Source organism: Bombus pyrosoma, linkage group LG13, assembly GCF_014825855.1.
Source record: "Bombus pyrosoma isolate SC7728 linkage group LG13, ASM1482585v1, whole genome shotgun sequence".
Taxonomy (NCBI): domain Eukaryota; kingdom Metazoa; phylum Arthropoda; class Insecta; order Hymenoptera; family Apidae; genus Bombus; species Bombus pyrosoma.
Genome location: NC_057782.1, coordinates 10,812,413 through 10,836,650, shown reverse-complemented (window position 1 = coordinate 10,836,650; position 24,238 = coordinate 10,812,413). Strand labels below are relative to the sequence as shown.

General features: G+C 42.1%; 2 protein-coding genes and 1 long non-coding RNA gene across 4 annotated transcripts in view; 2 read left to right on the top strand and 1 right to left on the bottom strand.

The window, feature by feature from the left end:
* The window catches only part of LOC122574448 (spermidine synthase), a 189,949-nt gene that overhangs the window by 62,299 nt on the left and 103,412 nt on the right, over window positions 1–24,238 (top strand). The window lies entirely within an intron of this gene.
* LOC122574450 overlaps window positions 52–24,238 on the top strand; it is a 68,057-nt gene continuing 43,870 nt past the window's right edge. Inside the window, exon 1 of the mRNA XM_043742076.1 lies at window positions 52–159. The gene's annotated coding sequence lies outside the window, so the exon portion shown is untranslated. The remainder of the gene's footprint in view (window positions 160–24,238) is intronic.
* The window catches only part of LOC122574457, a 93,873-nt gene continuing 76,959 nt past the window's right edge, over window positions 7,325–24,238 (bottom strand). Inside the window, exons 4-5 of the long non-coding RNA XR_006319066.1 lie at window positions 11,459–11,517; window positions 7,325–9,450 (exon numbers count right to left, since the gene is read on the bottom strand). This is a non-coding gene — a long non-coding RNA (uncharacterized LOC122574457). The remainder of the gene's footprint in view (window positions 9,451–11,458; window positions 11,518–24,238) is intronic.

Here is a 24,238-nt window from a genome sequence, read left to right as displayed (position 1 = left end):
CGTTAATTCGAGGATTTCCCGCAGTTCTGACTTTTGTGCGAGCAAAGATGCGAGAGGAACTATGAAAATCTGCTGACGAGAGGCACGACTGCCTTTGGAGGAAATTCAACAACTCCAACTCGATAACCCAGATTTCGGTGTAGCCGCATAACGTTCGGGGTAAGCAATACAAGTAAATGCATCGCACCCTCTAGTTTAGGGAGTTTGCGACTGCAAAATTAATCCTCGAGTCCTAATATCGTTCCCTCCGGATCATAAACTACCGGTCAAACTGGGAGCAGTATCGGTCGATTCGCGTATCCCTTTCCGTACTTATGTACTTATGCGAGCTGAAATAAATCTAGCTAATCGCACCTGCGACTCCACCTCTTTAAGTATTATTATCTGTGAATAAACTCTTCGCGGTGTTGCAAGATTTAGGACGAATCATCCTCGTCTCAAATTCTCCGATTCTCCGATGGAAACGATCCTTCGTTTTGCACCAATCACGCAGAAACGCGTCTTTCTCGAGAATATTTTTCTCAAGTTCTCTCAAACAACTCAAACGAAACAACTTGAAAAAGGAAGATCCACGTTTACGAATACGGAACGATACTAGAGCGAAATCGCGTATTAAATACGATGGGAATAGAATTTTGCACGTACACGAGGCTTTTGAAGGGTTGAAGTGCGTGTCGCCGAGGGGTAGAAGCACTCGAATAACCTAGATTTCGCGAAGACTCATTACATAACTTTTGCGATCGATGGTTGCAAAGACCACCCGTTGTTGAACGGGTCTCCTGCGCGTTCTTCCGGCGGTGCATATGCACGGGAGAGCAGCGTATAGCGTACATGCATATATTTGCGAGGATGTTATCTAGCGAACGTTCGACGCTGATAAAAGCGCGGCCGAAAGAAGAACGGTTTCATACGGTTGCGGACGTTGTCGGGCTTTTTCGCAAACGCTTCTTTCACAAATCAACCGTGCAAGCGTCTATCGTCCGTGAGAGGAGACTCGAAATCCGTTTTACGAACCATCATTGAACGTACCACCTCGCCGTGCCGTTACAATTCCGTCGTGGATGCAGTTCCGTCGAAATCAACTATTTCCACAGAGCGAAAAGTGTAAAAGTGCCATCGAGAAATTGTTCTTCGCTTCGAATTACGATGATAGCGTACGGTCTTTCTATAAATAACATCGTACTAGAAGCTCGGCTATGGTAGAAAAATAATAATAGCCTACTCGACGATGAGCTACGGGACTAACAATGAGCATACGCGTACGTCGAATCAAGCAAAACGATCGTTTCGACAAGGTGATACAGTGTTGTGTGAATATGTAATAAGCGTTCAATGACTGTCACTTGGAAACACGACCGACGTGACAGTAGGTCGAGACACGTTCTGCACTGTTAATGCAATTTTCTGCGCGATATTGCACCTTCGCGCGTACAGATTCACAGTACCCTTTTAGCCGAAAAAGATGACAGAACTTTTGCATTAACCTAAAATTATATGCTTTCAGCGTGTAATGTAATTCGATGCGACGCTCGGTTAAAAAATTCCACCGCTCTTCCTGACCCACATCGTTTGCCAATAGTTTCGTCGATAGAACAATTTTGCAAGGCTACCATAAGTAACGGATGTCGCAGATATCGGCTTTCTTAAATCAATTTTTGCAAAAGGGAGAACATAGCTGATTGTATTCAAACTTTACATTCTTATGAAAATGTGTGAGAATTTAGGAAAGAAGAAACTGATTGATCCGGAGTAAATTGGAAAAGAAAAACGGCAACTCATTGGAGGACAGTTCGTTAAAAGAAGTGGCAAATTCGATACGCGAACGAATAAAGTTCTTCGAATGAAAATTTATAATAAAATATATAAAGTACAGTGGCAAAGGTTGGAAATTTTGTTTCAATTTTATGTTCTCGTAAGCATGAATTTATTTAAAAAGTCGGAGCAACTATTTCATATTTCATGAGCATTTTATTAGAGAAATAAATTATAAATGCAGAGTAGCAGATGTCACGTGCAAGTAAAATATTTTAAAATATAAACCTCAAAATACTACTACGAGAAAAATTGGAATTCGCATTTTAATTTTAAATCCTCGCAAGCGCCCTGTAACAGCAACCGTCTAAAAACGCATTCGAAGCTATTCCTAGCTTGCCAAAAAGCTCAACATCTCGCTTAAATGGGATGCACGAAGATCTTCTCGAGTGACCGTAAATCCGTGTGAACGAAATAACTTATTCTCAGAACCGTTCTTACGAAGAAACCGGCGCTCTTATCCTTGCTGAATGCCTTTGCTAATCGTAATAATGTTTCTTTTAAAAACACAATAACTCGCGTCGAAGAATCTCCATTGCGATAATTACTGGCAGCTGAAACAAATCTCGAATCTCTAGAATCTGGGAAATAAAATAAAAAAGGACGTAGCTCGTTCGTTGACAACGCGATAGATTTACGAACAATGATCTAAATCATAATCTGGTATGCCGAATGGTAACACCATTAAGACTACATTTCAGCAAGCGAGACAGCCAGCGGAACGTTGACGTACGGACACGCATACAAAGTTGCATATATGTACGTTTGAATGGAATGCATTCTGCATTATGCGTCACGTCAGAATTCCGAGCTCGAGTACGTTACGGCAAACGACCGTAACGACGAACAAGTGGCTCCCGCGTTTCATCTCCTGCGATTTTCCATGAGAAACGCGAAACGTTGTTTGGAAAAGTGGCGGTGATGGTAGTCGTATGAAGATAAATTGATCCGAACTTAGCCATAACGTCGACGTATATATCGCCTTGAATTAGAATTCCTAATGATTATTTGTCACGTGAGAGCGAAGCGATGTTTCGTTTCGCATTGCATGCGACGAGGAAAATGAGTCGCTTTGTTTGGACGGTTTTGTCTTCTCTGATATCAATGAGATCGTGGAATATTAATGTATCTGTTTCGAGACAGATCGCCGATATACTCGCGAATCATGGAAATTCTTTTTGCCAGGAGGAAAAAGAGAGGAAGTAAAAAGTAGAACTTGAGAGGCTGTTTTTCGCGACTGAAGCTGGATTCTGCGAGCACCGACGACGAGCCAATCGCGACCAATCTCTTCACGGTACAAGAAAGAATATAGAAAATTATTGCAACCGGGTAATTACGTTTCGTTAGGGTTTGATAGCTCGGCTCGAACATTTGCAAAAGCAATTCGCGACGACAGAGCGTGCTCCGAGTCATCGAGAGTTCCTAAGTACCGGATAATTAACTCGACTTTTCTCGTTGCTTGCGGTTTCTTTGTAAACCGCTTTATTTAATCGCGAACCGAGTTCCATCGATCGATGTCTCGCGGAAAAGATATCATTTGAACGTCTAAAACCAATCTTGTCTGCGAAGCATGTTAAGTAATAAAATCTCTAAAGTTTCATTTATTGGAAAAATATAATTTTAAGCGTGGAAGGTAATCAATTCATAATTTTTCATAGCGACTTTATCGTAGATCGACAACGTCGTCGAATAACGCCGTTTGTTTCGCGTTATATCAGTATTCTCCGAATAATTATCTTATTCCTCGGATCTCAAATCGAACAGTACAAATAACAAGTTACAATTACGAGTAAGATTTTAATACTCGACGACTCGTTGAAGATTGTTTCCGGCTGGTTGGACGCGGTCGAGTCCATTTCGTTCCCTATTAGCGAACACGCGTGTGACAATAATGGCCACACGCCACGATAAATTTCGCGTTGATTTCGAGCACCTGCCAGTACTTTCTAGAACTTTTTCCGAAATTGATGCATCGGAAATATTTTATCGGAGATTCGGTAACCCTTTGAGCGATTAAGCTGCACGGAACAGGGCCGAGTCATTAATGTCACGTATCGGAGGATTTATTTTCTTACGTGGAAATTAATCTTTTTGCCCCGTATAGCTGCCTCTTGTCGTATCACGTATCCAATATAGGGTTTCTTAGAAATTCAACGTGAAAAGAATAATTAACGTGTTCGAGTGACGTAGTGCTGCCTCTTACAGATTTATGCGACTCTTACAGTTACGATCGCCTAGATATATTCCCTTCGAGATTGCACAATTTACGATCGTAAAAAGATTTGCGAAATTTGGTCAACGTAATAAAGCGTAGACATTTCAATAAACTTTCCGTGTATTTCCATGTATTTATGGCTGTTAAAACTTAAACGGCCGCGTGTTTCGTCTCGAGATCACGTTCGCCTCCTGGTAAAATATCGAAATTGAGAAAAGAAAAGCGAGAACTATACCGTGTAATTGATTTCCGAGTCTATTAGGAAGTCGGGACTATGGCTTACTTGTTCCGCGTGTTTCGCGTCTACCTTCGTAACCGAGTCTAATTGAAGGTTTGCTTTCGCGCGGATATCGTGGTCATCTACAATGTAAATGACGGCTCCATTATTCGTTGGCTGTAAGACAAACGAATCGGAGACTATCGTTTTGGATCAATCTGTCGTGACGGTATCGCCGGATTATAAATTAAAATGGCGAATTAAATTCGGAAATTAAAGAAAATTCGCTCATTTATTTCCCTTTCAAATATCTTTCGTCGAATTTCCTTTGTACAATACGGAAAAATCCATGCTAAAAATACAAGCGACCCGTTGTACTAAAATTTCAATGCATATATCAACGTTATACGGAACCTCGGATTAATATTCAAGCCACGTCGAATTTATTATGATTATATGGATTAGAGTTGCGCTTAAGCGACGTTTATCGCGATTAAGTGGCCATTATCGCGTATAGATACCATCAGTTTTATCCCAGTTGCGTTATTTATCTCTATCGAACTGTGCGCAAAATTACACACCGAGATACACACGCTAAACGATAAACAATCGAGCGAGGAGTAAAATTCCGTAAATGAAAAATACCGCGAGAGTCAGCTGTCTGAAAAAGTTTCAGGGAAAATTCCTACGAAAACTGGATACCACGTACTACGTGCATTCCGTGAAAATGGCGTTTCATATGCGGTTAATCCTCCTGGCTCTCGACGTAAAGTATCCTAGAAGCTCTCTCAATCCGAAAATAAAGTTATCTCGGCGCGTAGAGAAGAAGCTGATGCGCGACGAGTCGAAGGTAAGCGAAAGATTCGCGGAGAATTGTCGCGAGGAACATCGAAATCGAAGAAAAAACTATTTCGTATTTGTGCGTTTCTATACGGTTTAAACGAAATTCCGAATCCCAGCTGTTCCTATGTCTCGTCGTTATCCCGTTCACCCGGCTATTGTGTCACGATGGACTATTAAATATACGTGTACGTTTGTTGGCTGGCGGAGCATGAAAGGAAAGGAGCAAATAACGGATGAGGAAACCGTCTTTGCAAAGGATGGAAATTTAGAGGGAGGCAAGAGCTTCCTCTTCGTCTCCGTGAACGATTCAAACGGAAGGAATACTCTTTTCCTTACGCGTCTCGTCTTCGTTTCTTCTCAATCTTCCAAGGAAATATACGTAGAACGAATAAAACCCACTGTCTCGGCTCCATGGATGTTGGATGTTGGAAGATAGGAAATTTGTCTGCAGATATCTACTTGTAAACTGTGCTCGAACCGAGGCCTTTCTTTCAGAATAACGATGAAATATTTCTACGACTAGTGCAGATGTTTCAATGGCAATTAATCGATATTTCATTCGTGTATCTAGGTGTATCTAGGTGGTACGGTGGTACAATTTCAGAACGTTTCTCTATCCGTCTTACTGTTAGATGCGGAATTTATTTTGATGACGCAGCTTAATAAGTGGCATGCATCCAAAGCTGCGCAAGGCATTCGTTCGTACGACCTCGTTAAAAATATCGAACCTGATTCAAATTCACAGCTGGAAATCTTATAGCTATTGTAATAATCGTTGTCGTTCTTTTCTTATTTGACAATTATGATCGATTACAAAGGAAATGGGCAATTATGACGAAGCGAAAAGTTTCATCCACTTTCTTTTACGTATTACGTGCATTCCGTACAGTGTTTAATGCGTACGATTTTTAAACGTTAAGCATAAATGTACGAGTATCCGTAGTCCAATTTTTAAGAATCTTGATCCACCGCGATGAACGACTTATCAAATCTTTTGGCAAATTTCAAATAAAGACAACGCATCGGATAATAAAGAATGGAAAGGAAGTTTCAATGAATCTGTTTCGTAATTTCGCGGTATTTTTTGCGAATGTATCGGAAAGCTTAGCTTTCATTTCGTTTAAAAGCGTAATTATTTGCGTGCAATATCGTTCCTTTAAAACGTGCTTTCGCAAGAGCATCGTTCCGTGTAATAAAATGTAAGTAATAAACGATGATCTTCGAGAACGGTAGAACCGATCGAAGCTGCTGCACGATGCCAGAAAGCTATTATTTCCTCCTTTAGACGTGTTCTTTCAGTGCTTGCGGGAGAGGAAAAAATGCGACTGGAATAATAAGAATCCGAAAAGGAGGATGGAAGGGATATAAATAGAGGGAAGAAAGAAGGAGATGTAAGATAAAGGATGACGTAGATACAAAGAGTTATTCCTCGTGGAAGAACTCGAGAAATTCAAGAGGAGGAACGATGCATTTCCGTGTACAAGTTTTCTTTGAAATCCGTCAGATGATACTCGGAGTCGTGCGTCTCTTCAATTTCATTCAGAATGTAAATTGCGATAACCTGGCCTGATTCTGGCCTGATTCTGTACGTGTATGTTGACTGGGAAAAAAGGAGAGCGGCCCGAGTACTTGCTAGAATAGAAATCGTGATGAACGCGGTGATCTAAAGTAGAGTCGTTACGGGTTATTTATAAAGATAATAAACGTTCGATCGAGCGATAAAATATGTTAAAGGAAAAATTGAGCTACCAGGAGGCTCAGAGAACGCTCTGACAACGATTCGTACGGATTAACTGGAAAAATTCAATCGACTCGACGGAAGCTACGTAAGAGAGATAAAAAATTTGCCGCTGTCTTTGGGCAGATGGAAAAGCGGGCAGCGTCTTTCTTATTAAATCGGCGTAGGAACGTGGCGCGGCGGATCGTAAAAATTTCTCAGCAAATCCCCCGGTATCTTTAGCACGGCCGAAATTACAATTTAAATAGCGGCTCCCTTATTCATCGACCGTCAGATGTGAGCGCTCGCGACTTAAGGGTGGCTATCTTTCCCGCCGTTCCACTCTTTCTTTTTCTTTCTCGATGTCGATGGTACCGCGAGTACGACCGAGCGAGATGGAACGAACGAGAAGTTAGGATCGTGCGAATAGGACGAACGATAGTCGACGACGACGTCTGAGAAACTATCGCGAGAAAGAAAAGTGGAAGGAACGTGTAGAAGGAACGAAGAGGATGAAAGGCGAGGCAAGGGGTGAATTGGAACGAGAGATAGAAAGCAGAGGGTGGATATTCTTTGTGATGGGATTTGAGAGGCGAGCGAGGAGAGAGACGTTCTTGACTCGATGCTGTCCTTAAACCACGAAAAAGCTCGAGAAGTCCGAAAGCCAAGGGCTGAGTTCGCGGAAATGAAGATCCGCCGTGGTAGCCTTGTCGCACTTGTTCTTCACCTTCTTTCGTTCTCGACGAAGGAGCGCGCCAGCTTCAACGACCAGACCGCAGTTTTACCTTCGTTCGTTCGTTCGTTTTCATCGTCCTTCGTCGGCCACGGTCGACGAGCTTTGAACGAGTTTCCGAAATAATTTCCACCGCTGAATGAGCTCGATTCTTGAGCCACGGCAGACTCTGGTGAGCGGCGTTAATTGCTATCCACCGGTTCAATGGTTAGATGTGTTATCTTTATGACTTTTCTCCTTTCTTTTTAGTCTTTTCTACTTTTAAGTGTAATTAGGAATCTAAAGCGTCGAGATCTTGCTTGAAAATTATTAAGTAAATTAAAAGACGGATATATCGTGGGAAACGCTTTATTTTTAGATTATAAGACACTGTTTCTTTAAATATAATTGCCATCTCTCGAACGATTTCTCGTCTTTTGGGGAGACGCGTGACCAACGAATTTCGAGATACGATCTGGAAATTTCAACGACAACGTTATTTTCCCACGTAACTTTGCTCCTCCTTCCCTTGAATCAGTATTAGTATTATCATCTATTCGTACGTATTCCATATCGTTGCGGTATAATGCAACCTTTGATCGGTTATCCGAATTCCAACGTTCTACGCCATTTACATGCCCCGGCTCGCGTAAAATAAACAAAAAGAGTAAATCCAAATATGTAGTATTTTTCTGCTAGGCAAATTCATTCGGACCAGCAAAAGTAAATCAATCGTATATCGTACATTAAACGAAAACGTTGCCGAACGACGTTCATTTCGCGTGAAATTATAGTAAATTTTAAGGAACAGTGGCAAAGGAAAAACGATAAATTGTAAATGAAATTACAATCACCAATTAAAACAAGTCATAAAACGATAGAAACTCCACCGCGAGATCAAAGCAAAAGCCCAAGGAACACAGTGCATATTCATCAGTTTCCATCGACCTAGCCCGTCGCCTGTCGGCCGAAACAAAAATCGATATTCCAATTTGTCGAGACATCTAACGACACGATCGACACAGTCGCTCCTTTAAATCGTGTTTTCCCTTTCTCGTTGATCGTTAAGTTTGCCTGTTTTTTTATACCTATAGCTTGATGGTCCACATTTCAATTTGTAGCCACGCGAACGTCTCGAAATTTCTTGGGACGATTAACTTCTCGTTCCCTGGGCGGAAGGAAACTCGCGACGCATCTCGCGAGGGAAACGCTGCTGGCTGCACGCGAGCGTCGACCTCGAAAATTGGATTTACCCGAGGATCGATAAGCCGTCTCATAAATCTGTCCATTATCGTCCCGTAAGGTTCTCCATACGAGTCGCGAGATCGGCGCAGTTCCACGTCTATAGATCCCTCGCGATCTACGAGATCCAGGTATTGCACGGAAGAAACGATCGAGCAAGCTTTCTGCCAGATTCATCGGTGAATCGAGATTTGCACCGGGCGTAAGAAACCCGAATATACAGTATGTCCTGTTTAACTGGAAACGCTCAAACGTAACGATGTAACGTGGTGCGTAAATAAGTTCTTTCCGACGAATTTATTTTTATTCTTCTTAAGTCTGCCTTCTCGTTGTCAGTCTGGAGAATTTCTCTGCAACGCTTTCAAATTTCAGTGCGTCGGTCGAACGTCAAAAAGTCTAAACGAAACGCGATATTCGAGAGATCTACAGGTCCGTGGAGGCGCGATCGGAATATTGGTTGATCCGCAGTGGAAGAGCGGCTGTGAATTCGGCATTCCGAATCGGTCGTGAAGTCTGGAACGGGGGTGTCGAAAAACTAGTCTTCTCTCTTTCTCTCTCTCTCTCTCTCTCTCTCTCTCTCTCCCTTGCTTCTTCGCCACCCGTTTCCCTTCGAGCTTCTTCGTCCGTTTCTCCACCACCCTCGATTCTCCTCTGTTACTTTCGTCTGCTCGTTTCCCAGCTGCAGCCCCGGCCTGGACCGAGGAGTGCATTAAAATAAATTAATTTTCATGAGATTTTCCCGTAGCGAATGGCCGTTACGGGACTTAAAATAATAATTCAACGAGCCGCATGGGCGAAATTTGCATTTCCACGTCACGGCACGCTTCTGCCAGCCAGCCAACGACGATCTTCAACGGCGTAACGGAAGTCGGAATAGAATTCAGAAGGCAGCAACGCCAGCTGAATGGAAGATGGGAGCAACGTAGAAGAGCGAACACGAGGGCCACCAAATGGGACTGGAGAAGCGAGAAGCCGCTTGTTTATCGGAGAGACAGATATTCGCCGACTCAAGATAGAGAGAAAGAATCGCCGTACTCGTTTAAGCGGCAGAAATATTGCCAATTGATAAGCGTCGCTCGCGTGAAATTTCACTCGTACAGCTCAGGGTAAAAGGTATCTGAGCGCTGTCATGGGAATATACTAAGCGAGCCTGTTCGCATATCACGGTTTCCTGAAATTTAAAACAGTGATTTAACTCTTTAAGTCGCCGGTACAGTAGTGGATTCGCTAATTTCGCGAGAGAAATTATGATGGATAAAAGCTACTTATCTCTATGTTGTTATTCTTTCACGGATTTTAACGAAAGGAATTCTTTTTGTCAAAGAACACAGACAATACGAACGGGTATAAAATAGTTGATATTCTTGATATACCGCTGCTTCGCTAAAAAAAAAAAAAAAAAAAAAACGTTTTATTGTACTTTAAGATCCGCTTGAAATAATTCAGCGTACAGCGACTTTGCTGAGGTTGCCTTTTATTCCCGCTAAAATTGTTCGACGTTCACGATACATAAATTACTTTCGCAAAGTACGCTTCGTGGGATATGGAATAATATCTATTTTCCTTGTTGCTATCAGTATTCTTACTTCGTTTCGAATCAATATACGCAATTGCGAACGTTTTCTTGGAAAACCAAGGCATTTGAGATTGAACTCTGGCTTCCAACGACATAAACAATCTTTGGAAACGTTGACTACGCGCGGACTTGATATTTCATGGAATTATCACGTCGTTTTACAAAACTGTCATTAGTGCCCTTGCTCGAATGTCGAGAGCTTCGAAGACGACGAGTCTCAAAGTTTCAGCATTAATGTTTCGAAGAATTAATGTTTAGTTCTGTTTTGCGTAAATTTCTGTGAGCGGAAATCATCGCAAAGCCGGAAGACGAGCAAAAACAAAAACATATAAGCAATTATAATTTGTGCTACTTTAAAAAGCTGCTTGCAACCTGCATAAGTTTCTTGTAATAATCGTAGAAGCCGTTTCGACGTGTCTCCGAGAAGGTAGCGATTCGAGAGTTACGATCTCATTTGAGAATGCCCCCAATACCAGATCGAGCGTTGACTCTTTTTATTGGACAGCAGTAAACGTGCCGAGTGGAAGTGCCTCACAGCGTCGCGTTTATACGCGATAAACCCTTCCGAGTTCGAAAGTGCCCTTCGCCACTCCTTGACCAACCTTGTCGTCTCCTGTATGCCTGAACCGAGGCAGCAATGGAACGTGTTATTTTCCCTCTTAGGTTTTTCTCGGTTGTCGTAACGGAACAACGTCGGCACGAGAGTGTCTGGTGTCGATTAAACCCGAAGAATTTCCCCGCTTTTATTCGAAATAATAGAACGTTCCGATAAGAGGTATTTCGTATAATGGATTCGTTCTACTGTGTTTCCAATGGGTCCTGCACCAACTAACGGACGAGAATTTAGCGGATCGATTGACCATTTGTCCTTCGCTTCGTCTGTTCGTTGCCAATACGGACCATTCTGGGAGCGAACGGTAACAGACGATGAAACATGGATACTTTGCAAGAACGAGTCCATTGGAAATGCTGAATTTTTAGCAGCTAAATGATCGTTCTACACAAACAAATGTACCTCTGTATATAGGTGGTATACTTTATAGGACAATGCAGAACTCGCCGTATTATCGATCTAATATCTTCTGATTACGAAACAGGTTTCCAACTATCGAGCTCTAACTCACCGAACGTAGAACGTGGAAATAACGATTGTCGACGTCCACGATGAACTCTCGCGAAAGCTCTGCAACGAAAGAATGAAATTCTTATTAAACAATTATTGTTATTGTTACGGATTAAAGATTTTCACGTTTTCACGTACGTGATAATATTTCACATTTACTAAAGATATTATTTATCCAAGATATATATTTACATAAAGATTTATCAAAGATTTATTAAAGCTTTGTTATAGCTTATTTATTATTTATTAAAGATAAAGGTTGTAAATACAATATCTTGCGATTCTATTACGGTTCTACAGTTCTTGTTAATTAAAAACTTCTTATGAAAACGAAAAGCAGGTGACACACATTCGACACTCCCCCTTGGAGTATCGCGAGAAATGTTATACCCTGTCCCTAGTCGTATCGATGTTAATTAAATTAATTGCAAGAAACGTTGCCTTGTTCATGCGAATTCAAATCCAAATGCAACTCCAGAAAAGTTGTATTCCACTAACGCGTTACAAACACATTCAACGAATTTTCGTATCGATCTGCTTGTTCAAAAATTTCGATAGAGATGCATTTCCATGTTGATAATAGAATACATTCTTTTAAGCTTCGATACCAACGATCGATCGATCCGTTCCTCCTAAATGCACCAAATATTTTACGTAAGAAGATTCAACGACACACGTGTCTCGACCGATCATCACGGTCGCTTAGCCACGCATCGGTCGATGCATCGTATTTTTTCAATTAACTGCTCGATAACTTATTGTTACGGCAATAACTTATTCGTCGACGCGGTATTCCCTGAACATTATTCTCGACGTTCGAATAAAACAAACTGAAGCTTGCTCGTGGAGATACGTAGACAGGAAGTAGCCGGAAGCAGTCCCCGGTGACTCTTTTCGAGATGGGGGTCGGGTCCAGCGAGGGAAACGAGCGTGTCGTACCCGTGAGCTTTTCTTCTCCCATGACGATCCTAAAAACCGATGCACCATTCCAGCCTGCTGCAACCCTTCCCCATCCACCCCGTTCATCCTTCGACCGTCCCTCTAGACCGGTCTTTACAAGCTTCTTCTCTCTCGAGTGTTTATGGATCGGAGACGACACTTGGACTCGCTCGGGTTCCTTCGTCGTCGTGACTTCGACCGACCTTCCAGGAATCGTAACGAGGCTGGCCGGGCCGCGTGTTGCGCCACCATTACTTAAAACTAAAATTAGTTCCTCGAGTGCACCCTTGTGGCCTAGCTGCGCCGAGCAGGAACAGTTGGAAATTGTTAGACCGTATTGGCAGAGTCCCGGCGCACGCGCTGCCGTACAAACGGAATCGTTGGATCGCGATTACGTTGGAATGCACGTAGAATTTCAGCATGATGGTCGGACTATATAGCGATACCTTTACAGAGAATGGCAGATACATTTGAAAGAAGGTATAGGGCAGATTTGATCGAAAAATCGGCTCTTGCCGACGCTCGTGTCCAATGTTTTTCGTCTTTTACAAATTCAAACGATTTTTCACGATTTCTTGTACCTACGTATTTCGTCGGCCATCTATAAATCCATGTTTTTTTCCCACTACTTTTATTCCTTTTCCGGAAAGAAAAGGATAGAACCGCTTCTTCCTACTTCTCGTTCTCTTTAAACGCCAAGACCCGGAGAAGCAGAAAATTCGTACGCGTTTTGCCGGACGATCGTGCAGAAATTCCGATGGTCGTATGATTACCAGACAGATGTTCGGCGCGGCACTTTCGTTTCCTCGTTCCTCGTTTGTCCGCATATCTTTGATCTTCTAAAGCGTCACATCGAGCGACGCATCTCAAATGGAAGGGAACAATGCATTTAAATGGGGACGATTCAAGGCGGAAGTCGTAGCTGGGTCGCGTGCACTCTCGTCCGAGCATTCGGCTACGAAACAATTCGACATAGTTTTCTCCCTGCCACCGTCCAACTAGAAAGTTTTTTCGCCGGAAACCACTTAGAAATATTAAACTTTGCCGCTCGTGACAAGTTACGCTATCAAAAGTTACGTATCAAGATGGAAAATGATTAGGAATGAAAATCGCGTAAGGGGAATATGCAAGAAATTGTTATCTTTTGTGATACTGTGTGTTGGATGATGTAAGAGACTGGAACAGTTCTATAGATGACTCGGTCGAGAAAATTGGAGAAGAAAATTTCTCCGGAAACTTGCTTGTACATTAATTACTTTTCCCTCGTCATCTTTCATTTTTTCGGTGTCTTTTTTTTTCTTACATAATTAGGGACTCTTTTAATTCAATTCGGAAGGATTTATTCATTTACTTTTTTTACTTTCGAGATGGGTCAACATAGAGGATAGTAACTCCGATGCGAGGTGAAAGAATTTGAACGTGCGTGAAATTGAGATTTGCAAAAATAGTAAAAGAAACAAAATTCACCGCTCTATCCGTAAAAGATAAACATTTTTATTGAGAAGCCCGAGTAATAAAATTATTCGTCTAAATTTCCCAATAATTCCCTTTTCGGAAATAATTATATCGCGATATAAATTCATAGCTATATTACCGGAGTTAATATACCAATTAATATGGTAATTAACGCAGGTTATTAATCCGACGTTTTGTCGCTAAAGCTCATTAATATTTATTTTCTTTATGATATTTCGCACAGTATTGTTTCAATTTACCAAGAAATGGTATTTAAAAATGACAATGCCAGTGCAGCGTGAAAGTTTAATAATACCTATCTTTGATCTAGCTTCGTTGAATTAATCCTGAAATAAAATTTTCAATGTTTCAAGTTGCCTCGTATCGAATCTCTGTGACCGGATTTAAAATGGCGAAAAATGAGATTCGAGTCTCTTCGATTCTGCTATTTCGCAAAACGTTGGGCTCGCACGTCGTTGATCTATGGCATTCTAACTTGATTTATCAGGGCGCCCGGATGATATACTCCGATATTCGGATTTGAAATGATAATGCTACTAGCGTGGTATTCGATTGGCTGATTGACTATCGGTTTATTAAGCCGAAAACGGCAATACCAGGGATTCGAGTTGGCTACCTTTCTGTCGAACGTTGTCAATTGATATGAGATAGTAGGTTCGAGATATTCCTAAGTCGAATCGAACGCATCTTCAAATCGACAGAAATGATTTTTAAACGAATCTCGTCAATTGGTCGGATATCGTATACATATTCGTTATCGTTAATTAGGAGAAATTTCGTAAAAAGATATACACGCGACATATTCGAAAGATATAAATGTGAATTCGCGATCAAGCGATCGACGAAGCGTCGAATCCCAAACATCGCCCTTCATCGAAGCATCGTCGCTCGTTACGTAAAACAGGGGAGAGAAGAAAGGAAATGAAAGGGTATTATATACATATATGTATACGAAACTGTGAGACACGTGCAGTGACGAATGACGAACATAACAGCGATAAATCAACACTTCCGAAGCATCGTCCGAAAAAAGCGCGCGAGCCCGCAGATGTTACTTCCGTTCGTTCTCCGTTGTTTAAACAGCGTCCACGGGATTTCCTCTTTCTCTCTCTCTCTCTCTCTCTCTTGAACGAAATCGCGCCCGGCCAACAACCTGATTTTTCGACTCGAAAAACGCGGTCACACGGCGCGCCGCAGTCTAACCGGGTAGAGACGCGAGATCAAACTTTCGTAATTCGCACAGACGCTGCGGAAATGTCAACTGGAACGATCAACGCCGCGCCACGTTGCAACGCGTGTCCCACGGGCACGATGGGCATTCCTTCCGACTAGCGACTGTCAGACTGGCCCTCGATTTATTATGCATTCCGTGAACAACGGTGATTACGAAATTGCACCATGGAAACGGAGGCTCCGGACGAATCGCGTTCGAGCTTGAACGCTCGAAACTTCAGTTCCAACGGTTCATAAGGTCGACGGATCTTTCGGCTAGGTTTTAGCCGATCAAAGGATTACTAGGCATTGGATTTTTCCGATCTTTTTACGAATCGTACGAAAGTTGTACGAGATATTCGACGGAATTGTACGTTAATTGTGAAACAGCTTTTACAACGGCGACAATTTCGGACAAAAGGAGAGTGGCGCTTTAACTCGCATGTAAACTTCGAAATTGTCTGCTACAATCTCTATAGCAGGAATTAAAAACAGGGATTAATTTTCCGTGGCTCGTACTTTTCCTGGTCTTATCTGCGCTTACAGAAACTTTCTCAACGTTCAAAATTTTCTACGGTCTATTGTGCAAGTTGTTTGCAGGAATGCTTGGAACACCATTAGTATCCTTTATCAGATTCATTTTATCGTATCGTAAAACTTTCTCTTTTCTTCTTTTTATATTTTCAATTCTTCTGTCTTCGGTTTTCTTTAAATAATAATTGAACGAACACGTTTGACAAATATTCTTCGCTGTAGCCGCTCTAACTTCTCTAAAAACATAGAGAAAGTTTCAAACATTTTATATTTCGCGACAAACGCTACGTACATATTACGCAAATGGATCTGCAAGAAATTATTTAGAGTAGATTAGACGTTATTCTCCTCTCTATCCGATTTTCTATCGGATTTATATTTTTGAAACACGCATGCGAGTAGAACGTCAGGTACATGCGCAACTTTGTTCTATCTAGCGAGTCACCTAACGACACGCTGGATCTCGGAATGTTGGAGGAGTTTGAGCGGCGAATTACTCGATGTTTTACGAGTAACTCGAAAATTTTCGATTCGAGCGATAGCTTTCGGTAGTTTCCGTTAAAACCGTTCTAAATTAATTTCGCTCTAGTCAGCGTTCAATATGTGCAGATTTGGAACTTGGAAGGCAACTTTGAATTTAGCTATTACAATTTAGCTCTGAATCATTCTTAATCCAGAACGCGCTATGTACATAGAAATCTCGAGAAATTGCTTGTGTAACATCGTTGCAATGGAGATACTAATTTGTAGTAATCGACTTTCAGATTAGATCGAATAAGAAGAACAAAGGTTGAACGCGTGATACATTTAATGCACGTTATATCGTTCCTCGGCCGCTTTTATACGTTTATAATCGATAATCGTTAATGGCGTTTTTAGAAGCGATACCATTTTCTGACATCTTTTTCTTTCTCTCGTTTTTCCTCTTGCCTTCCTGGCAACGTGTAAACGTTACTTAGTAGGCAAATGGGTCGGCCAATAGGAACATATTTCTGCGTCACGAAAAACAGGGGAATTCCCTGTGTGTCTGTGTATCGTGCCGATGATATCATCGCTCGTTCAATCATGGCTCGAGATACACGTGCGTTCAGGACCGTGACTAAATATACGAGAACCCAATCCGTTTTCTTCCTCCTCTATCTCTGTTCTTTAAGTCCGACTCGTTGCCCCTGGCCCCGTTGCTCGACCAGTCGATTCACTGACAATGAGATTACAAGCACAGCGCAAAAAAACACTTTCTTCCTTTGCTGGTGGACGGCTTGGACGAGGTGCTCGCCAACCATGGAATCGCTCGCGCGTGGCTGCCTTTCTTCGGTCTTGAAGTCTCGGGCAACGGGGTTGTTGACACTTTTCGAACGTCATTAAGAACAACTGTATGTATATATAGATTGTTTACGCTGTCTTTGCTGTTTCGAGTATGGACGTTATATCAACGTACATAAAGTTGACTTTTAGTTGATTATTGCGATTTATCCAAGAAAAATACTTTCGCGTTTGTAGTTATCCATTTTTAATGGGTTTAAAAACATTCACCGTTTCTGTTTGGGGAGTAGCTTTCGAAAACTGTTTTAGTCGCGTTCCTAGCCAGAGGATACGGTGATGTGGAAAGTAGCAAAAGGCAACCGCCACGAGAACTGTTCCCATTAAAATGGTTTTTTAACCTACAATACATTCACGAGTTTAAAGTAGCTCTCTTCGTAATTGCTTTTGTGTAACTTAATTGGCCCGCGGCAATGCTCCAGAGTAACGTATTCCACTCGCAAAAAGCTTAAATATAATTAAAGCGTATGAAAATGACGTGTATCAGAGCACGGTGCAATGTCTTAGAGCTCGCACCACAAAAACAAAGATCTTTCGCATTTAGAGAGGGACGCTTGGTAGTATTCGATTCTATGGTTATTCTTTCAGGAGTATTTCACTCGAGAATTATTAACGTCGCGGCTTTTGTCATTATCGATTTCCAATTTATAACAATTTTCGGTTCAGCGAATTTAGGAAAATGTATAATATTAAACCAAAGGAAGCATCTAATTGAAATATCACGAAAAAAAGTCTGGTTTCATTAATTCCGATACAAATAAACGTTACGATATCGAGTTTATAGAAATTTCATTTATATATAAAATTTTCATTGAATCGAACGAGAATTAATTTTAGAAGCTGAATCGTAGAGTAGAAAAAGATGAAATACGCTATTTTATTCAGATTGTACAATGAAACGTTGACAACACCGAGTATTCGTGATTGAATAAACAAAACGAAAATGTTCGAAACTGTGACAAATCTTTTTATTTATTTCGTTATTTCGTTTCGTTACGTTCTATCGTTATGTTTTTCCAGGCTTTTTAAAATACGCGCTGCGGCAGTATTTCTATGAAAATTTTTCATCAATTTTATTCGTTATGTATGCGACGGAAGTTTGGAACAAAGTGATGAAAAAACTCAATGAATAATAATTAAATATGTAATTGCTTATTTTGGCGTAACGTCTCCATATTTTATAACAAACACGGATCGTTGGTTTTTTTTAATGAAAATAATATTAAAAATATTTTTTTCCTTTATTTCAATCTGAGTAATTCTAACAAATCCTTGAAAGAGCGTACAGGGACATTCGCCGGTCCTTCGACATCGTTGGCCAAAGAAGCGGCGAAATACAAGCGCAACATCGCCCGAACAACGATGGCTTTGTATAGATCTCGTTCCAAACGAAATTAATATCGCGTTTCAGGAACGCGTTATATTTACTTTAAATCGAGAAACGCGTATCGATCAGCGCAGTTTCACACCGTAGGTGTGCTTGCGCGTACATTTCGCAACGTCGATAGCTGTTCTCGTACACCAGGAGAGCTGTTACAAATATTTGAGAGATGACCGTATGGTTCGAGCAAATGAACCAAGTACAGTGGAGCTGACTTTAAAGTAAAGTAAATACTAACCGTACCGGCGCTTCGCATATACCTGTTCTTAACTGGTCAATTTCGATTTGCTCATATTCAGACACAGAATTTCATTCATCTGAACGCTCCTCGTTTATATTTTGTACGTTTTTCGATAACTTTCTCATTGAACGTGCAGACATATTCAGGGATAGAACAGAATACAAAACCAATGTACCGAATTTTAGGAGATTTGCTCGCCCATTCTCGTAGGCTTCGATCTCTCTTCGAACTCTGTGACTCCCAAAATGATATTGCATTTAGATTTCGTCTAGCTACAGAGAACTTATTACGGCGGGAGTATATTTTTAAGAAGTATTTCTCGAGAGTCTCCGACATGGCTCCGTTGTGTTTATGCGTTACCTGACACACAGTCTGTCAGATTACTCAAGCGCTTACGACGAAGCCATACACATGCCGCATTTAGATGTCTACAACTATAGCTAGCTAGCTGGCTAGGTCCTACTCGAGTTCAGAGCCGAGGTCCCGGACAGAGAACTTTAGAAAAAGCCGTAAATTTGTCGGCAGTAAACGAGCCAGGTGACGAATTTTCCTCGGTAAAAAACGAAGCAGAGAAAATATCGAGAAATTGATCGATCGGATAATACAAGAACGTACAATCTTAAATTAAATTTTGAAACCTGTCGTTCGAGCGGTCCCGATAAGGTTAGCGTTAACGAAACAAAGTCCTAAGATTCGGTCGATCGATGAGAACTTGACCAATTATCGTTACAATATGGAAAGTCGACGTGAAAAAGTGAAAAATCGTCCGCCCAGTTTTCCGAAACGATTCATCATCGGCTCTTCACAGCGTTCGCCGACAACAGTTCGACGATATTTAAACAATTATCGTGCTCGGCTAACGCGAACGCACGAACAGCTATGATATCAGCTGATAAAAGGCCGACGAAAAAGTTGCCGAAGGCAAGAACTCTGAATGGTATGTGGTCTGGATGTGTTACAAGCGAAGCCGAAGCTTCGAGTCGTGTTCACGGTTAAATGGCCTGTAAGACGAACAATGCGATTGTTTGAAATATCACGTGTCTCGGGTCGGGGTCGTTTAAACATCGTTAACGGGTGGTTTTCTGCGAAACGGAGCGGCTGTTGGGCGAACGCGATTTGAAATTCGCGCAGATGAAATTCAATGACAGCGGTTTCGTAGGACGACTGTTCGAGTCCGAATTAATGCGCGGATACCAGAAGTTTCCAAAGTTCGGACCCAGACGTGCATCTACCGCTGTCTGCCGGCCCCGTTGCATTTCCGCTGCTTGAAAACTTGGAAAGTTGATATCGCCGCATTAATTTGACGGAACGCTTTGTAAAAGCGAGACGTTCGCGCTGGCTTCCCGCAATTCCGGCAAACAACCGGCGAAAAGACAACGCTGTATCGATCTGTAGCTGTATCTGTATCGATCGGCCGCCGATATAATGCTTCGAAACGCGTTTTTCAACGATATTCCTGGCCCCCGAAATACGACTATTCGTTTCGAATATGGAAACCAGTGAAGACGACTCTCGTGAAGTTTGTTCTTATTTTAAAGTAGCTGTCTTGGTAGCTGAATTTCCATGATCTGCCGATCCTCGAAGCCGCAAACACCGTCCTTGTTCGAACAATTTTCTTCGCGAAACAAGTGCACGTTTGGATGAAATATGCGTGGCAGAATTGGCTGACGATAGCGCTAGAAATACTCGAAACTCGGATCCTTTCACGTAAGAAGAACTGTCCCTTCTCTTTCGCTATAAAATTCCGGCTTTGGAAACAGTCGGTACAACTGCAACGGCTGGCTGTGTAGTCCACGTGCACAGCTTATGGCGTCCAGTTCTAAAGGGAGGAACCAACGGAACGAGGGTGGAGGGAAAGGAGGAAGTCGAAATGTTTATCGAAGTTATTCCGGGGACCGAACGAACGGTCTAACATAAGCAAACTTTGCCGTGAAAGGGCAGCAAAAGCTGATTATGCCTGCTCGCTTTACATCCTGGCGAATTAAGACGACCGCACCAGTCGTCTGGGCGTGTCTGCTAATTATATTTTTTCATTAGCGAAGGCGTACGCGGCGGAAAAAAAAAAGAAATATCCTGGGGAGGCTGCTGGTCGAGACAGTACTCTGAGGAAACAATAAATTCTGCAACATAACCGAGAGTGTAATTATTCGGTATTCGAGCATACGACTCGAGTTGCTTCTACATCACAGTATCTGGCAGTATATTTTCGTGACTTTGGTCGTTTCTCTTTCCAGTTATTTTTACGCTTCTTGCTAAATGACAGGATATTTTTATTAGGTAAAGTCCGATTCCCTGGGAAGTAGTCGATTCTTCGGATTGATCCGCGTACCTCAAGTTGAACGACTTTTTAGGTACGAGCGCGTATCGTTGTTAAGCGGATTTTAGCTTTTGCTAGCACAATACATCGTTTTTTATCGGATGATAAAGCGGGACTTATTTGAAAAATGTCAGCCGTATGTATTTCCACTGCTTGCTTTGTTTCAATAAACTACGGCTTCGAAATGTCCTATATTTTCTAGGATTCTCTGATAGTTATTTATCGCGTAGTTACACTCTGGTTATCGACGCGAGAGGAATAAAAAATAAAGCGGAAAACGAAATTCGTTTGGCTCCAACGGCGTTATTCTCCGATAAAATTTCGCGAATAAACCGCTATTACAATATGGACGAGCAAATTTGTTTTTGCAAAAGTTGACTTATCTGTCGAACGATAAATAGCTTCGAGCGAACAGTTAAATACTTCGGCGAACGAATCACGAGAAACATGCGGCTTTTGATTACAGATAGAGTAATGAAAAAAAAAAGAAGAAGAAAAGAAAGAAAAAAAAATAGGAGAATAGCTGGGGAAAAAGAAACTGTGCGAAATGTTACTCACGCGTGCTTAGTGGGAAACTCAATTTCGAGGATTAACGATTCGTAGTCTTTCAAGGGTGCAATCGCTCCAACGCGATACTGTTCTTTCGCTGGCTATCTCCCTTAGCCGGAAGCGAAATGAAGAGATATTAAAGATGAAAGAAACGCAGAGGATAGATAATTCTCCGGTGGTAAGAAGCGCGATGAAAAGACCGAGGTGGGAAAGGAGAATAAATGGTACACGATGTTGCAGCTGTTGCAATAATCCCACCGCTCTTATCTGTGTGTATATCGTGGATTGATAAGGGTAACGCTGAAAGTCAAGGAGATTAATTCGGTCCGATGAGAAAGGGAGCATTGTGTACGGTGGTAGGAATATCGCGAGAATAGTTGAACCAATCTCGATTCATTTCGAACGTGCCGAGTATGAATTAAACATGGATTCGATGTTCTTAACGATGCTCCGAAACGACGTTCGTAGAACGGCGAGTAATTATCGACCAAGTTAATGGAAATAACCTTTGCCTCTGTCGAATATTAATAGAGATAAATCAAAGAGGAAAGCGTACGTAGATTTAGGACGAGGAGACTTTCGTGTGACGCGAAGATGTTGATTCGACGTGAATTCGAATGAAAGTTTGTTCATAGAAAATACGCTTCTTCGGACGCTTAACGCGCTCTTCGAGAAAGTTAGGGTACTGCAGCCGCGTGAAAGGGACATTAAGCTGCGATCCAGGCAAATATCTGTTTTCAAACGTCCGTTGGATATTTGCACGCTCGCCTGAATATTCAGCAGCGGTCGACGAGCTCGCGCGTGTACGCGAGTCGTGCATGAATACAACCGTACAGATATTATACGGGCATTTACATAAGACGTGGGTGACGTTCGCGTGGACATCGAGCGTAGACGTCAGCCTCCAGAACCGGTGGAACGGCGGAATTTTCAACGACAGGCCGGCATGCCCGTGGAAATTCTCCAACGCCAGTTCAGCGATGCTAAATAGCCGGATTTGACCGGATGCTCGAGAGAAATCACGCCACTCTGCAGGAAGAGAGAAAGAGAGAAGGTGAAAACCATGGTACACCGTTTGCTTGCTCGAGCACCGATTGTTTGGACGAGTGGCCGATTCAAGAGGCAAAAATAGGGTTCTCGCTTCCGGGGGAAAGATCGTGATAGGGGATCCTTGCGTGTGTGGTTAAGAGTTAACTCGTTACCTTACGGGTTTTCGGCTGGAATTAGCTGGAAACAGTTTCTTGCCGTACGAATAGCGAAATGAACGAGAATTAGATCGAAACGTTGCAAGGTATTTCTTATTTTTCCCTTTATAAATCGAATGGAAAATCGAAGTTAATCCTTTGTAACGTTATTGGGACGACTTGGCGATCCTATATACCGTACCTGCGTATCTCTTAAATATCGTTTTATTCGAAAATCTAGAAACCACTTACCGGTACTTCTGGACGTCGATTCGATATTGAAACTACTATGAGAGAGGCAATTTAAAGAACGACGGCCGATCGATATACGTACCAAATTATCCGAAGCATATTCGGTTACGTAATAAATTATAAAGCTGCGTTACATTTTAGAGCCGCCTTCGTTGCCTTACGCGTAATTCGAGTCGAACCCGTGGTGCGGGTTACCAATCCAGTACTAATGGATTACCGAATACAATCGTATTTCGGTGTACCGTTTCACACATAATACTAAGACGGAAATGAAAAAAGACTGATATCCCAAGAAGCTAGATTTTCATTCTCCGAATTTCAAGTTGCAAGGTCTTTCACTGCAACGAACGACTTCGTTAGGCGATCTTCTCATTTACCGCACCAGCGCCGAACGCGTTTCGAAATTAATCGTTGGCCTCGAAGCGTCGAGCCGAACGTTTCACATACTTGCTGTACATCCCTGTCGGTTTATTTCGATCCAATCTGGTGCAACACCGGTGGAATATTTTAACACCGTAACACCAGGAAATCGAATCGAATTTAATCGGTCGATCGAGAGAGCTTTACGCGCAGCCATTTACGATTTTACTGTCGCATTGCATTCGCGATTTATACGTCTTTGAACGGCGGCCGGAACGTATTGAGATTGCCAGCCGATACTTCCGGTTATATCTACGCCCGTCCTAACTCCCGATGTCAGCCAGACTCGAAAGCCCGTAAAATTATCGACAGTATCCGAGGAAATAAAGACGTCCCTCCAGGCGAGAGACGAAAGTTCGACTAAAAAGATCGGCCCGATTGTACGACGTCAGCGAAACGTTCCTAGAAGACGTTTTCACGGTGAATTGTGCTTTTACATATAGTGCAATCCCTAGCCTGCCGCTCTGCCTCTGGATAGATCACGCGGAAGCAAGTTTTACGTTTCTCAGACGCTACAGCTACCTCGGCATTGGCTATATTGTACGTGTTAGAGATATTGGATGCTTTGGTATTCTAATTTTGTAGCCATACACCCAACAAGTACATCGTGCGCAAACCTACTATCGAAGTCTAACTTGCCACGGACTTCACGGACAATGTTCAAAGTGCCGACTACGGATTAAAACGAAATATTCTAAAGTAAAAGTGCGACGGATTAAAGTCACGATTCAAACTCCTGCGTCCTCTGGTATCGATAGTGGATCGATTCGACTCGACTTTTGGCATTTTGCTTTCGCGTGAAACTGTACGTAAGTTATCGTAATGTATATCCGACTTTTCGGCACAAGCATACGTATATCGGTGGCGCGAAGTCGATATTCGGGGCAGGTGTTCGACCGGTGAAAATCGATCGCATCGATGCGAGTTCGAGCGATAAAACTCGTGCAGTGCGTCAA